Source organism: Seriola aureovittata, chromosome 19 (assembly GCF_021018895.1).
Source record: "Seriola aureovittata isolate HTS-2021-v1 ecotype China chromosome 19, ASM2101889v1, whole genome shotgun sequence".
NCBI lineage: Eukaryota > Metazoa > Chordata > Actinopteri > Carangiformes > Carangidae > Seriola > Seriola aureovittata.
This window is the reverse complement of record NC_079382.1, coordinates 3,566,532-3,581,844: the sequence shown is the minus strand read 5'-3', so window position 1 is coordinate 3,581,844 and position 15,313 is coordinate 3,566,532.

The following is a 15,313-nucleotide window of genomic DNA, read 5'->3' as shown; positions in this document are numbered from 1 at the left end:
CACAGAGTGAGAGCGAGCGAAAGACAGGAAAGTCAGGGAGAGAGAGAGAGAGAGCGGATGACTTGCAGCAAATGACCACAGGTTGGACTCGAACCCGGGCCACTGCAGTCAGCTAGGCCTTTGTGATATGCGCTCTACCAGGGGAGCCACCGGGGTGCCCCCTTTCCTGTTTTCTCTTCAACCAGAAATGCATTTTGTTTGTTTGTTTGTTTGCTTTTACACAAATGACATTCTCAATATGTCGCCACATTTTGGTCCCAAAATATGCTCCAGACTAAAATATTTCCACAACTATCTCATCAGACAGATTTGATCCCGGGAGGATGAATCAGCCCATCCTCAGATAAAAACGACACACTTTTCATTGCCATCCAAAACCACGCCACTCGGTTTAAGTCCCTGGAAAAAGCATGGGAAGTGGACCCTGAATTACCTTGAATCATTTTAACAAACTACTACTTTCAAGGTCCTGAATGAATTTTTCTCTGTCATGATTATCATTATATTTATATGGAGCCCTTCATGCATAAAATGCAGCTCATATGAATCACATTAACATAAGTTTTCATGTGATACACAATTATAAGAACAATGAAACAGCATAAAGTAATGAGTAAAAGATTAGAAATGCTTTAAAAAAGTACAAGTCCACAGACAGATTTTCAGATATATACACACCTGACCCCGGAGGCGATTTTGTCCAGACACCAAAAATTAAGTCAATGTTTTAATAATTCTTTTTTTTTTACATTTAAACCATGTTAGGTCTAAATGTAACAGTGAAAAGAATAAACTTATAGTAGGGAAAAACTTGTTGCTGTACAACATTACAGCATCAAGTCTAAAGTCACAGGACTCTATATACAGTATATAATCTATATTCACACTGTCTCCTACAATTTATGCTCATATCATACATATACATTTATATACATATATACATTTATATAAATATGTATATATATATATACACACATATATGTATGTGTGTATGTGTATATATATATATATATATTTATATATACTGTATTTATTTTGTTTGTTTGTTTGTTTTGTAATGAGTGGCAACACCAGGAAGTGGTAGTTGGGGTGGATGGCGGGTATTCAAAGCACATCCACTGTCTGTGGTTTAGGCAACAAACCACCTAGGGTTTTTGGGTAAATGTTAGTAAACATAGAAAAATAATGAAATATGATGCCTTCAGTTTGTACAAATTAGTTGCATATAATCATAATTTCCAGCAGTTGTTTTTTTTACTGCAGTACCACGGTGGCCAGTGGGAAGATTAGCATTCAGGCTGAGTGGAAGCATCATATCCACCTGTCTCAATACATCCATTGGATAAATGACTTTCTTCTTCCACCATCCTCAGGCCAAACATGACATTTTTGCCCCATTAGGGGCAAAAATATTAGAGTTGTTATCTCTCATTATTTCATCTAAGCAAAAAAAAAAAAAAGAAAAATGCAGTTTTCTGCTGTGCAATGAACATTACACAGCCTGACGGCGTTTCTTGTGTGGCTACAGACTTTTCTGGTCTTGTTCCACTGACAAATAACAGACCAATACATTTAACTCCATTCACCAAGAAAGATATCAGAGCTGCTCAGAGATCCATTGTGTATAGTCCACGGTAAGCTTGCTTGCAGTCAATCTTCACAGGTCAGTAGAAGTCAATAGGAAAAGAGGTAAACACACACGCAGAAACACACACCTGCTCTTTGTGGTGACACCGCTGACTAAGCTGCTGTGCTCTCCTTTTTTTTTTTTACAGCTTGTTTATTGGCTTAACCGATGCTGACTGTGCATTTTAGAGGGAAAATGAAATAATTGTAACACAGTATGTACAAGCTTTAACAATAGACCTCAGTGTCCATATGCTGCATTGAAGCTGTAAATCCATATCCATAACCTCTGCATAAGCCCCTCTGTCAAAGCAAGAGTCATGTGATTAGTTTTGTTTTCTTCCACAAAAATGCAGCAAAGAATGGAATAAGATGTTTGTTTTCTATTGTTATTGCATTAATCATTTTTTGTACCAATAATCACGGCACAATCAGATTAATTATTGATAATCCACAGATTGCATGGATTATTCAGAACAGGAGTCATTCTTTTGGATCATCATCCAATGTGACCTTCAGTTCCTCGTCATGCTATTTCAGTAGTTCAGTTTTTCTATAAGCCCTTCCAAACAGTCCTGGACCACTTTACACTTGATTTAACATTGACTTTGAAAAACATGAGTCCAGACTTTTGTGATGTCGCAACAAAGCAGTCACCACCCTCAGCCTCGCCCCAAGCCCCGCCCACCCGGACCCACCATCCAACCTTGCAGGATTTGGTTTCTCTTAGTGTTTCCCTGAAATCTGCTATATTTCTATTCGATCGCTCAGAAAACATACAGCCAATCAGAGGGGGGGGCTCAGAGCCTCCTCTCTTCTGATTGGCTGACTGACCTGTTGTTGCCAGAATTCCAGAGAGAAGCCTGAGAGAGGAGATTGAAAACTACATTGATAAACCACAAAACTTAAAAGAAAACACTGGAAAAGTGTAAAATATTAGACCTTTAAAACTATCAATTTCCATTAAATACACAGTTATATTATTTTAACTTAAATCTTTATTTGGAATCAATGGATGTAAGGAGTTTACACAGAAGATGCTTAATTAAAAATTCTTAATCCTCATCATAGGGTCCTTTTAATTCCTTGATAACTTGGGAAACTGTCTGTTATGAAACAACCCAGCCCTCAAGAAACAACAATTCCTTCACCTCAGAGGAGAAAAATCAAAGTGTCCAAGATTTCAAAGGTGATACCGTGGATCTACTTTCTGATGTCAGGAGAGCAGTTTGATGCATAATTAAAAACATTGGACCAATTTTCACAATCCAGTTGATCCTGCACAACAGCTGGCAGCACAGTAGATACACATCGCCCAAGGGAGGAGTCATCTTTTCAAAAAAATACTCACGTCTTTCCTACAGCTAATCTGCATTCATTTATACAGAATCCACCTTTTTTCAGCCTTTGATGGTTTGCGAAGACGAGAGAAAACCAAAACAGCTCGGTGTGTAAGTATTGCGTCAAATGATTTGAAAAATAGACACCTTCTGTGGTTTGAGTCTTCTCTCAACCAACACAAACCCCGCATCTATTAGTGGCTGCTGTAGATATGGTGATGGGTTTCCCCAGGCAACAATGAGGTAACCAGAGAGGAAGGTGTCTCTGTAATGATAGGCTGTCCCCAGGTTGTTATCTAGTGGTGGACCAACCGACCGACTACCACTTTGGGTTCAGACTGAAATATCTCAACAGCTACTGAATGGAAAATCATCAAATTTGATACAGACATGTCATGATCCCCAGAGGATGAACCACACCGACGTTGGTGTCTTTTCCTCTACTGCCGTGAGGTTGACATCCATGGTGTCTCAACAACTTTTTAATGGACTTGGCCTTGAAAATTGGTACAGACATTAAAGATGACCTGTAAGATCTCTGACGATCCCTTAGAGGAATAGTTCAGGTTATTTGACGTGGGGTTGTGATAGGTAGTCATGCATAGTCAGTGTGTGTTACCTGCAACAGGTTCGGATCAGCACGCTGCCAGTTATGAGAGTCAGAGCGATGTGCTGCTGTGCATGGGGCCACCACAAAAAAAATGTGTTTTGGACACTTTGAACGACACATGTACACTTCATGTAGAATATTTTCAGCGTTTTATCTTCTCATCAAAACAAAGTGAAGTTTAGCTCTTTCTGATTCGCTCAGCTGACCTGAGGCTGCGGCGTAATACATTGCGCTCTGTAGCTGCGATTGTACATATGAATACGGTAGTTCAGCATTTGAGAAAAATGTAGTACCATAGGAAAGTGTTGTTTTGACGGGAAGATAGGGGATAGATACGGGAAGAAAACATTCTACATGAAGAGTACATTTAAACGGATATTGGATTGTTTGTCTTTTAAAAGCATCTAAAACTCGTTTTTCTGCTGGCACTGTGCATAGTAGCATATAGCTCTTATTCATGACAACCTCACACAACCCCGTGTCAAAGAACCGGACCGATCACTATCCCCTAGTCATCAGGTCAGAACTTTACTTTTGTCCAATAGCATGAGTCTTACAGCCTTGACCTGAATCTGTACTACATACTAAGTCTAAGCAGGTTTTTCATATATGGTGTGTTTGCTGTGGAAAAATGAGAAAGTGAAGTATGCTCAACCCAGACATCATGCATACTAAAGACATTTTTGATTGTTGTTGATGGACATTTTTCAATGCCCATGCAGAGCACAAATCCAAAAAAATAAAATACATTTCGGATGTTGGTGAAACAGCTCCAGAAAGATCCTGGGAAACAAAAAACACCATGAAGACACTTACCATGTTCTATATACTGTACAGTGAGTATGTAGAATTGATTTTGGAACATAGAGTTAGTCTTGTATGCTGTTGTGTTCCTCTTGTCTCCCAATAAGAGATCTATAAAACAGGCCGTTTCCTGGTAAGACAGGACAGAGCAGGGATCTGGTGAAGATGTACATCAGGTGTAATCGCAGCTTTAATCCTAACATGACAGCCATCACTTGAACCATTGCAGTTAACTAAATGCTGCATGACCAGCCAAGTGTACAAAGCTTTGCTTTACATCAGTGTAGCTGCTGTCAGTGCATGATGGATGATCTGGTCCTTGAGGCTGAGTAGCTGTGCTATAACTGTGTATTAACTTGTGTACAATAGTGTTGAAGACACTAGAGGCATGAGGAGCTTCACTGTACGTTGGGTAATGCGCAGGCCAGATAATCAATTATCAGAAAGTTCATCAGAAAGTTGAGGTTCAGTTCCGGATATTATGATACTTTTCAGAAGAGGGAAAATCATGTTCAGCTTTGCAGTTTACAATGGTTTAGCTTGTAAAATGTAAACATACATTCAATGCTGATTTGATGAAAATTAGCAAAAAGCATGAGACAACTTGAAAGTAATAATGTTGTTTTTCTTGTGTGCAAACCCCAGTGAACTTCTATTCTAACATCGTAATACAATTCTTAGAAGTTTAATGTAGTGAAATTAATTCAGACATAGACATTTAGACAGTGCACAGTGAATTCATGCTTCGATTTAAATACAGTACATATGAACCCGCTGGCATCATGCAGCCTTAACTAATGTCCAAATGGAACCTGAAATACCAACGAATACATGAATACATGAAAATACATGAAGACAGTAACTCTGCTTCTGCCTCAGTGGGAACCTTTTCAATTTTAATGCACATATGCACATAAACACATCTGCAGAGTCATGCACACAGACAAGTGATTTTTGACCATGTGTCTGTGAAAGCCTGCAGCAAGAAAACAGCCATTTGAATGGCTGAGTAATTCAGGGGACCTGCAACATGCAGCACTGGCTGACGCAGCAGAAGTACTTGAGCGAAAAGCTGGTGATAAGTGTGCTCGGGGCTGGAGATTTGGTGGTTTTTCAAGTTTATTTAATATGATTTCAGTTAGCACAGTAGTGAAGTTTAAAAAGAACAAGAAGAAAAAGCAACACTATTAAGATGGCTTAAATTTGTCTGATGGCTCCAGCTTATTCTGGATTTCAGTGGATGAGAGGTGGGAAAAAAATAAAATAAAAAAAGATACAAACTCTTCTTGCTCTGCTTGTGCTAATTAAACATTCATCACTTGAAATTTGTAGTATTTTTTTCAGCAATTGGTTCTTGATTTCTAACAAAAGTAGATAAAAGCACCTTCTAACCAATGCAGAGCTGCCGCTGGCAGGTTTTTATCAACTGTAGCAACTATTGCATAATTAGCATTAGCTCTGTCAGATTCATGATAAATCTCTGTCTCAAGTGTAAACCAGAGTCCTGCAAAAGCGGCATTAAATATGCATTTGATGCATTTTATTATGATACCTCAATGAAAAGTAGTACAGAGGTTTGGTTTATGTTTTATTTTTACACAAGAAAAGGATTTGAGGATGAGGATGAGGATGAAGGAATGTGTTCAGAATAGATGGGTATACTTCCTCCAAATGGCACATCAATCTGTTTAGATGCTGGTGTGGTCCTTACTGCAAACAACACACTGCGTATGACTTGTAAACTAAAGCTCAAGTTTGTCTCTCATTCCCCTGCCAGAGCTCAGCCAGCCAGCTGCTGTCAATCACAAACAGAGACACGCCCCCTCCAGCTGCTGAGACAAAAAGCAGCATTTCTGATATTTCCTTAACAATACATTTAAAGAAACATTGGACTGGAGAAAAGGATGAGTAAATATGACTTCTATGTCTTGAACAGTTCACAGAGGTTGCTGAAAGACATTAACTCCCCGCATGGATCTCCTCTTTTAATGGGCTCGGCAACCATGCTAACACTAGGAGTGTTCCTCCCCCTGAAACACCTCCCTGTCATTTACAACGCTGTCTTACAGACATGATGCGTGGGACGGTAATGGGAAGTGATGCTGCATCGTTAGTTGTGAATGTGTGCGTCTGCTAATCGCCTAATAATTGGATGTGATGGCAGAGCGTAGGCCGCGATGATGAATTACCGGCAGTCGAGCTGTGAGCACAGCAGGTAGGTGGCAGATGCTGCAGGTGCTGACTTGGTGAGTGTGTGGTTTCCTGCTGGTGTTACATGTGCACCTCTACACTAACTCAAACACACACACACGCGCACACACACACACACACACACACACACACAAACACACACACGTATAAATGCAAAGACACACTCATGTTAAAGGCGCACATTTGCATGGATAAATAAATCTTGCAATCGTGCTGTAACGGGTCACACGACTTGTATGGTGCATTCAAACATAATGTAAGATGGAGGGGCGTCAAGTGGAGCCGTTAGGGACACACACATGCACACACACATACACATGCATACACACTAGTAAGGGAGTCACATGGGAAAGCCAGTGAAACAGAGCTCATAGAGAAGCAGCCCACCATGCTGAGGAGATGTGCTCGCGGCTAGCTGCACAGACTGCTGATGGAAGCTTGTCTAATCTACTCTCTATGTGAAGTGGCACTCACACTGGTTCAGTCACTGTTTCAGGGCTCCAAAGGAAAAATGATTCTTGCCGTTTTCCCTTTTCCCTTCCCTTTCATTGTCATTTTCATTTCATTGTCGGCTCTGATTCTCCTCCTGTACAGAGTTGTCATCCCGCAGAGTCAAGCTCGATAAAACTGATGAGATCGGCGCTTGACTTTGCAAAGAACTGGAAGGATCTATTACACCTAAATCTTCCAGCGATTATCAGGGTTTACCCTTCACATTCGAGGAAAAGACCAGCTGACAAAGCAGAAAATCTCACCCCAGAAAATTACAGTTCATGATATATGGAATATGCCTTAAAGCTACTCACTTATATGTAAAAGTAAACTCAATTTATGAGCTTAAGTCACACAGTGAAGCTGGAACAGCGCTCCAGTGCTTCTAAAAGAAAAACTATATTAACTTTATTTAGCCAAATTAAATTCTGGTGCGATAAATCAAGGTGGAGAAGACTTTTATGAGTCGTTCTGTGTCACAAAACAAACCCAAAAAAAACATTAACAATATTTACTGAGGTTAGCAACAGAGAAAGACGACCACAACAGAACGAGAGAGTTAAAGGCTGAAATTCACCAAGACAGCACCAGACCTTCAGACAGAGGCGCAGCTTTCTGAACAGGCAACTGCTTGGGGCCCCAGGCTGTTAGGTGGCTCCCGAGGTCTGACCAACAAACTTTACTCCAACAGCAATGTCTCAAAATGTGGCTCCCTCCCACTGAAACAACCAATGGATGATTTGCAATTCCATGTCGGTCGGAAACCTCCTCAAACAGGCTTTATGTGTTGATGAGCTCTGGCTTTATAATGTGGGTTATTTACAGTGTGCCAACGTTGAAGTTACTTCGCTATTTATTCAGGATCTATTTTTTTGAAAATTACAAGGTTTTTTATGTTTTTTATATTTATATTATGAAAATCCTATAAATGTGAACATTTGGAATAAAAAAAAAATGTTTAGATTTTGTAACTTTTTGGTTGGTGTCTCTAGAATTGCCACTGGCTTCATATATCATTTTTCAGATGTCCCTCCCTCCTCCCCCCTCTTGGTTGACTGAGTCATAACTCATACATAAAAAGGTCCAACCTGTTTCTCTTTTTTTGTTTTCCTCTGTTTTTTTTTTGTCTTCAGATCCCAACTTATATCTGATTATACCCCCGACCTCAACTATTCACAGACATTGACATTCAATGTCAGACATTCATTTGCCATTAGGTACTTTTTAATGTCAGACAGGGATTTTAATGAAGAATAACAAAAGAACATTTTAAGTCACCAACGTCTAATGAGATGCAATCAGCGACTACAAGCCGTTACTTCATTTCAAGGCGTCACAAACCAAAAAACTGTGGACACAACTAACAACAGTGCTTCAGATGTACATCCTTCACAAAATGTTCAGAAGCCGTTATGCAAATGTTGACCAAAGAAAAAATGTGTTTAATTATCCTTATCTGACACTTTTGAAATTGCGCTAATCTGCCAAAGGGCTCCAATATTTAATATCTGAGGATGTCTTTGATCATTTTCTTTCTGTTGAAATAAAACTAACTGCCTGATGTAATTGTGGGTTTTCCTCCAGCATCACCTGAGTGTCGTGTTCACTTGATGGCATTTTAAGACGTCATATAATTTTCACAAAATCTCAGGCTTAAACAAAACCTATATTTGACTCACGCCACTGCAGAAATTGATTACTCTCCCTGTTAAGTGAAAGTACATCCACATGTTAGGTTTTCGTGGTGGATGCGTTCCACTGTTACAGACATGCTTGCTCTCCGTCATGGCCTACAAATGTAAAATGACTCAGAACTTGCCTCAGGACATGATTTTAGGGAAGGGCATGTTTTACCAATGACAGGAGAGTGGAGAGAAGATGTCCTGAAAGCCCAGACAGGACTCAGTGTTCCACAATACTCTTGTCTGACTGTCAAGGAGTTCTCAACTCCAACCTGCTATTCACACTCAACAGTTTTGGAGAGCTGCAGTTTTCACACCTCTTCTCTGGAGAGACACCTGCTCTGAGCGTGCGCTTCCACCCAGGGTCCTCTATTAAATAAACAAAACAAAAAAAAAAGTTTCAGTGTTTATTAGAGATGCTTTGACAGTTTGGAGGTTGTTGGTTAGACAGCAGAAGGCCGAAAACTGTTGTTACCTGTGTTTGCAGAAAGATTTTAATCTTCCCTAAATCGAACATTGGCTCTAACACCAGATGAACCCAGACCTCAGGAGCATGTATGTGCGCCATGAAATGTCAATCAGATATGAAATAGACAGAATTCAGACTGGGGAGAATAAAAAATACAGATATCTGCTCAAAAGATTAATACGATCCCACATAAATTGAAGATGATATGTGTTCTGTCTATGATCCGAGGGGGGATTCCTTCTGGGCTTTCTACAGCTCAACCTGGATTAGTGAAATAGGTCCTATCCTTCTGCTCCAACTACAAAGAGTGGTGTATATATGACGGTTATGATGGATATCTGTTTGATGGAGATATGGATACAGATGTTTATGCTTTGCAGAAAACATATATTTTTAATATCCTCAACGCTGCACTAATATTTTATTTATTAACAATTGCTCATATTGTGTGAAAAGTTACAGACCTGAAAAGAATAACCACCTTTTTAGCATCTTTCAGCTCATGGTTTTGGTTTCCCAGTCTGCAGCTTCACCGTTTCCGGTCACTCTCAGCGCCATCATCAGCAACGTGTCCAGATGCTGTTTCCCATTTGCCCAGTGTCAAATGAGCAATGTGTACAGACCAAAACAGAGCTAAAAGAGTAGTGAATACTGGAATGACATTCACCAGCTGTCCAGGAATATTTTCTACAGGGGTTTTTTAAAGATCATTTCACTTTAAAACATTAAAAACATTAGTTATATTTCATTCATTTATATTATTATGACATATTTTTACCAAAATAGTACTGTTTTGCAAATGATTTGTCCGCCCACTTACAATACCTTCGTGGCCCACCAGTCAGCCCCGGCCCATATGTTGGAAAACACTTGTCTAAAAAAGATTTATTATTATTCAGCACAGTAGGATTTTGAAAAATGGCAAATATCTACACCATGACAATAAATATCTACATGATCTAAAGCTAAAAATAACAGCACAATGTTCTGTGAGTTGATTTTCCTACTGGGGATATATTCTGACTTAAATCTATACTACTGTATATTCATAACACAAAAAAATTAAATAAGCATTACTGTGCTGGTAATTGAATGCATGAATAATACAGTCAATATCTCACAAGCAAATGGACGGATCAAATCTTATTCTACCGTGTTTATATGTTGGTATAACCAGACTTTATTTCTCCCTTTCAAGATTATATCTCTGTCTGCTTCTCTGGACAGGAAGTCCCAACAGATGTGTCATGTGAGTAGGATCAGGGAGAGCTGGGTTAACAGCTCTCATAGTTAGGGTTGGGTTAGCATGGCTGCAGAAATCACTATCAAATAACAATGTATGACAAGGCTGCAACACAGTGAATACATGTCTTCATCTCTCTTCCAGTCCAGGGTATCCATGACACTGGTCCAAGCATGCATACATGTCTTAATGGTGTCCACTTGTTATTTTGTTCCCGTAATGTTCCCTCTCCTCTCAGTCTCTTGTAATCTATACTGTGGAAATTAACATATTTTTCTCGCTCCTATTAAAGACTTTCAAAATAATTTGATTTCTGTCAGGAACGAGGGGAAGGGATTGCAGGGGAGCTACAAGTCTCAACCCAATTAGTGACCTCGTTCGCTGAGCACATCTCATCTCTCTTTTTCCCTCCTCTCTTCATCACACTTTCTATTCACTACCACCCTTTATAGCCCTCCACCTCACCTAAACCCTTTCTTTTCTTCTCCGCCGGACTATCTATTCTCCCTCTTCTCTCCTCTCTCCTGTTTCTCTCTCTCTCTCTCTCTCTCTCTCTCTCTCTCTCTCTCTCTCTCTGCACAAATGAGTCCATTTTGCCCCGGGGATGAGACCACGGTGGTTAAATCAGATTGGGGCAAGGTTATATTTGGACTGTGGCAAGACATACAGAGGGAGAGAGAGAGAGGGAGAGAGGGAGAAATGGAGAGAGGGAGAGAGAGAAGCATCAAACAGCTGGGCGATGACTGCATGGCCTATTTTACATCAGCAAATTGGCTGACAGTGGATTCCCAGCACACACTGAGCTGAAAATATTAGTAATATTAGTTTAGTAAAGATCTCAGAGTAATTTGAAGCCACCTCACTAATTACCATTAACACACAGGGATAACAATACTGAACCATGATGATCATAGAGAGGAACATAAAGCAAATGAAGCCCTGGTTAATCATCAATCAAAAGAGACACAAAGGAGTGTTTGAGTATCTTCAATTTTTACTTTTATTTTGGAATTTATTTGGGAGCAGTGTTGTGTTTAAACTTCTACTTTCTTCACTTCACATTTCAAGGAGACTTTCAGTGTCACCTGGAAACCACAATATTACACCACCAGCTGCCATGATTCACAGTTATGTAATGACACGAAGTGTGTGGAGTCATTAAGAAAAAGAGTGCTGCTGCCAGGGAGACCCCGGTCAAAACGCAGACCACAGCTTTTAGCTTATATTATTTCAGCAGCAGCTTCGACCCTGCAGCAAATGTACCAAACTCTGCCTTAAGAATGAAAAAACACTGTGTGTACAAAGATTTTATAGATTTTATTTGGATCAACAGATTATGTTAAATGACTGTTTAGGTCCTATAAATCATTTGTAGTGGGGAGGAAATGAGGTGTAGTGGACATTGTGAGGGAAACAAAGCATTACAAATTCTTCATTTGGTGGAAAATGGTAGAGTCATCATCCAAAAAGTGGCTGTAGACCAAAACAAATCCAACAGCTCCAAATGTGAAAAGAGGACTGAAATACTATAACTCTGCTTAACACTTAGCAGTAATCATAATATCTAATATTTATAATAAATTCAGTGTAATGTGAAACTATAGACAATTAGCATCAGATTTTGAAGTTCTGCTGCCGTTTTAGCCTCTTTTAGCTCATTGTTTTGTATGTATAGCCACATATTTTTCTCAGGAGTTAATGGAGACTAAAACAGGGCTAAAACATGAGTGCATAATTTGACATACTGTACATTCAGCAGTTTAAAGCCAACTCCAACCTTTGTTGCTCTGGGCCTGCTGAGCGTCGATATTTCAGTATTTAATCAAAAGTTCAGCAGCCGAAACCAACATATTTAGACTTGTAGAGGTTACTTTGATTTTGTTTCAGCCTTAGTTCAACCTTGGTTGAAATTATTATAAATTGAAGGACACATAACGGCTTGAAATAATTTTTCTTTCATCCACTAACTCTTCTGTTATACTATCTTAAGTTGTTCATCACGCACGTGTAAAATCCCAACTCAAAACCAGGGTTATCCAAATACCCAATTGAGAAATCACTGTTGTCCAGTGTTTTCTGATTCCTACCCTGATTACAGATTTCTGCCCCCTAGTGGCCAAAAATTGATGAATGCAGCCAATAGTAAAGACCCCGTCTGATGAAAATCAAATCATTTATACATTTGAAAAACAAAATAATCAGTCAACACCATAATTGTGTATTTCCACCTTGCAACTGCAGTCTCACATAAACAGATTCAGACAGCCAGGGTTTCATACATCACAGACCTAAGGAACCAATCCTGTCACCTTGCAGGATGGGGGGGGGGGCAAAATAAACCTGAAGCCTTGTCAGTATAGAGAGTGACAAACACTGTGTCAGCCACTTCCAGTTACAAGCTAACAAACAACATAAACAAATAAAAGATGCTAACTGCGCTAACAGTTCTGATACTCTCTGCTCAGCAAGCAGCGGTGGTGGGCGGGGCACAAGGCCTCATTCAGAATTTGTCAATGAGGAAGTAAGCGTGGATGTGCTTCCAGCCCCAAGAAAACTATGTTAAACAAAATATTAATCATAGCATTTATCTGCGACTCATAGCAGAGTATTTTTACATAGTTTAAAACATGTCTGGAGAGGAATTTAAATGATGAAAACATATCACTCTCCCTTTTTCAACAATGCTGAGATCAGCTTTTGGTAATATACTGTACCTTACCATTTCCATTTTATTGTTTGGCATATTATTTATATTGATAACAATGTAGATGATGCAACATCACATCCAGATATTTCAATTCCAACCTTGCAATTTTAGAATTTGATAACAGATTTTTATTTTTTACTTTGATCTGTGAAAAACAGCAGATTTTGTCAGAGCTTCACAATCAAAGAGCAAAGGCTTCTTTCTGGAGCTGCCATCCTGCACCAGTGTTCAACAGTCACATGGGAGAGCACAGGAGGCAGAGAGACTGATTGTTTCACCAACACTTGCTACAATAGACAGAATTCCATGCTGCTTAATAAGAATGACATCTTGTTGCTACAGCTTTGAAGGCTTTGAACAGCCACATCCAGCGTAGCTTATGAATTTCAAATCAAACATACATTATGTATACGAGGAATTTCTCACTTTCTCTAAATAGGGTTGGATTAGCACGAACATGACTGATCATTTTGATTTTTATTACCTGGGACTTCAGTTGATTTAGCAGATGTCAGTAGATTTAGTGGAGTGTTTGCCTTCAGTGTTGACAGACTTTCATCATAGTTTATGATGGGAAATGCAAAATTCTGCAGACTTACAAAAATCTCCCTTGTCCTCGTTTTAATTGCCACACGAAGGCTCATGTGGACAGCTTTTCTAAAATGACACCTAGGAGTGCTGGATTGAAGATCTAATAGTATAAGAGTATACAAAGGGGATTTTTCCTTTGAGTGATCCTTAAAAGAAGGTTTACCCTCCGTTACCTCTCTACAAGTTAAACCAGCTTCACAGCAAAGGCTTATTTGGTCCTCCTCCCCTAGAAACCCACGACACCACCGGGAAAATGGATGTTTCTTTTGATACATACATTATCAACAGCTACTCAGGTTGAAAACAAATCCCACTGAAAACTGCAACTTTGACGAAACAACACAGGAAGGAGCGCCAGCCGTTGTCAGAACTGTTGCCACAAGAGACTTTTAGTTCAATATTGAGATGCCATACATTTCAGCTGAGATTTAATTTTCTGCTTGAAGCGCAGAGTGAGAAAGTAATCATACAGACGCATGTCATCATTTAGACAAGATGTCATCCCAGAATTGGAATTTCAATATGGCAGCATGCATCTGTCATTTCTATGGTTCTCATCCGGCAGGTGACGTCTTAGTGAAGCACTTTATATAACTGACAAAGCTTTCAATCCCAACTGTTTTTCAATCTCTCTGTTCAGCAATACGTATTGGTGAGGCAGGTTTTTTTTGTCAGAAACAATATGGACAGTAATGTTTGTTACAGAAATGTAAATATACGTTTAAACATTCAAATCACACACAGAAGATGAATTATTCAGTTTTGAAAACATGAGCACGCACTCATCATGGAACAAATCGAAGATTGAGTTTTTTTCTTCTCCCTCTGATAAACTATTAGTTGTGACTAATTCCTATTTCTATTTAAGTTTAAATTGCATGTTTCATGCATATAACTGAGTGGTTCCTCAAACCATTATCCATCAGCTACAGAGACAAATGAAATGATTGCCATTTAAAACCCATATTCACACACAGACAGAGGAAGATCATGGATCTCATCAGTGTGTGTGTGCTTGTGTGTGTGTGTGTGTGTGTGTGTGTGTGTGTGTGTGTGTGCGCATGTGCATGTGTGTGTGTGTGTGCATTCATGCATGCATATGCTTATGCATCATGGAGTGGGGGGGTTGTCCATTTGTTAAGCCTATGAATAATAATAAGCATAATGCACAAAGTAATAGATGAGATTTTCAGTGGAAGGCCAACTGTGCATTGTGAGGAGGGGAGCTTGTTACACCTCTGCACAAGTAAGTCCAGCAGTCTCTTTATAACTGTGAGTAAGCAATTCACTAGACATACAGTACATGTGAAGTTTCAGTGATAAATAGTACGAGAAACCTCAATAACTCATAGTTGTTTCCACATTACCACCACCTCCCCCCGAGTTCTGCAGAAAGACACATGACATGGCCAGAAGGTAAACTGGTGAGGAATGTCACGGCTGGGCAGTGGTGGAAGAAGCACTCACATCCTTTACTTAAGTGAGAGCACCCACAAAGCAATCAAAAAAAAATACTCATCACGAGTTACAGTCCTGCA